The sequence below is a fragment of the Lactuca saligna genome, chromosome 4 (genome assembly GCF_052625555.1).
Source record: "Lactuca saligna cultivar CGN05327 chromosome 4, ASM5262555v1, whole genome shotgun sequence".
Taxonomy (NCBI): domain Eukaryota; kingdom Viridiplantae; phylum Streptophyta; class Magnoliopsida; order Asterales; family Asteraceae; genus Lactuca; species Lactuca saligna.
The window spans coordinates 191,904,405-191,906,670 of record NC_136420.1 but is presented as its reverse complement, the minus strand read 5'-3'; the positions used below and the strand labels follow the sequence as shown (position 1 = coordinate 191,906,670).

The following is a 2,266-nucleotide window of genomic DNA, read 5'->3' as shown; positions in this document are numbered from 1 at the left end:
GATTGCTTCATTATTTCTTCATACTCCGCTTCTTCCAACAGTCTTTCGATCTCTAATAAGTCCTTTTCTGGGTCAAATGCTTCATCCAAAGCTGCAAACTTGCTAGAATCTTCAGGTATGTCTTCCTCCAATAGTTCGTCGAGCATGTCGATTGAGAATGCCGTGTCGTCACTACTCCTTGAGTACTTCATAGCTTGCTTCACCCCGAATGTTACTGAATTGTCCCCAACTCGCAAGGTGAACTTAGAATCTCTCATGTCTACGATAGCGCTAGGTGTGTTGAGGAAAGGCCTTCCAAGGATAATTGGCACTTGCGGATCCGCCTCCATGTCTAGAATGATGAAATCAGCCAGAAAGACAAATTTGTCCACTTTTACTAGCAAATCTTCTCAAATGCCTCTTGGGAAGGTGACAGTCTTGTTTGCCAAATGAATTACCATACGAATTGGCCTTGGCTCCGGGAGGTCTAGCTTCTTAAAGAACGAGTAGGGCATAAGGTTCACACTTGCTCCAGAATCAGCTAAGGCATGAATTGCAGCCAAGTTGCCAAATTGGCAAGGTAAAGTTAAGCTCCCCAGATCACCCTTCTTCTTTGGTAGCTTGTTTAGCATTGCGGCGGAGCAGTTCTCATTAAGCACTACCTTCTGCACTTCCTCCATCTTTCTTCTATTGGTGAGGAGTTCCTTAAGGAACTTAGCATACTTGGGCATTTGCATGACGGCTTCAATGAAAGGAATGTTGATTTGAAGAGTTTTAATGTGGTCTAGAAACTTCTGATATTCCTCTTCCTGCTTCTCTTTCTTGGCTCGGGATGGGTATGGCATTGGAGGCTGGTATGGCTTTAAGGGAGGCTGTTCATTCGATTTTGATGGGGTACTCGCCGAGTCCGTCGGCCCTACTCGGCGAGTAGAACTCTCAGATTGTGAATCTTGGTTTTCTGCTTGTTCTTCCGTTCCTTCCTTCTGGGAGTCCCTGGTTGCTTCAGTTCGAATGGGGGCCAGGGGAGTGATGATCTTCCCACTTCTCGTTGTGATAATGTTTATTTGTGCGCCTCGTGGGTTGTTCTCGGTTTTGCTAGGAAGCTCACCCGGTGACCTTTGGTTAAGTTGTTGAGCAAGTTGCCCAAGCTGCGTTTCTATGTTGTGGATGGATGCTTGCTGGTTCCTGAGCATGGTTCTTGTTTCTTGGATAGCAGCATCATGGTCACTATGCCTTTTCTCGGAAGCAGCCACAAATTTAGTAAGCATATCTTCCAAGCTTGGCTTCCTTTCTTGCACCGGCTCCTCCTTTTGATAAAAGCCTCTCCCTTTTTGTCTATACTTCTCCTCCTTGGCCTTCTTGTACTCTTCGTAAGGTAGCCACTCTTTCTTTTGTTTGCGCCAGTCCTCATCATACCGGTCACCGCTCGAATAACATGCTTGCGCCTTCTTGTTGCCATTCTCATCCAAATCGCAATCTCTTGTGAGGTGAGGTCCATTGCAGTTTTCACAGCCCACCCGAATAGCATGGATAGTTTGATCCATTTTGTCCATTCTCCTATCCATGATTTTTAACATAGCCATGACCGTGGATAAGTCTTCAGTAGCAGCATAGGCGGCTCCCCTCGTGACATCATGCCTAGGGTTGTGGTATTCTCTAGAGTGTTTAGAGAATTCTTCAATCAATTCTTTAATCACCGGGGGTGGCTTCTTTGTAAGTGGGCCTTGCGAGTCTAGCAACTGCCGGGTTGTGACATTGACTCCATCATAGAAGATGGAAACTTCTTGCTGGCTGTTTAGATCATGGTGTGGGCAGTTTCTTAGTAGACTTTTGTACCTCTCCCATGCTTCATATAGAGACTCTCCAGCTTGTTGTTCAAAGTTTACAATGGCCTTCTTCAGTTTGGCTATCTTGGATGGTGGGCAAAAGTGATCAATAAATTCTTCCTTCATCTTGGCCCAAGTAGTGACTGATCCGGGGGGAAGTGACTTGAGCCAGTCTTTAGCAGCACCCTTGAAGGTTACCGGAAGCATACGAAGTAGTTGAGTTTCGCGGGTTACATTTGGAATATTGAAGTAATCAGCAACATCATTGACTTCATCCAAATGTTTGTAGGCATCTTCATGATCTTTCCCATAGAAAGGTATTTCCTTGAGTGAAGCTAGGATATGACCTTTTAGCTCGAAGGTAGCAGTCGCGGGAATTGCGGGTTGCACAAGTCCCGGGCCATTGTCGTCGCGCATCCTCTTCTTCCATTCTCCCATGGGGATTTCATCAATGTTAGCCA

The 2,266-nt window shown here is 45.8% G+C and overlaps 1 non-coding gene across 1 annotated transcript; it reads left to right on the top strand.

The window, feature by feature from the left end:
- Positions 1-1,776: 1,776 nt before the first annotated feature.
- LOC145044550 (small nucleolar RNA R71) lies at positions 1,777-1,883 on the top strand. Its single transcript, XR_013681499.1, has one exon. It is a non-coding gene; the product is annotated as a small nucleolar RNA R71 (small nucleolar RNA).
- The last annotated feature ends 383 nt before the right edge of the window (positions 1,884-2,266 follow it).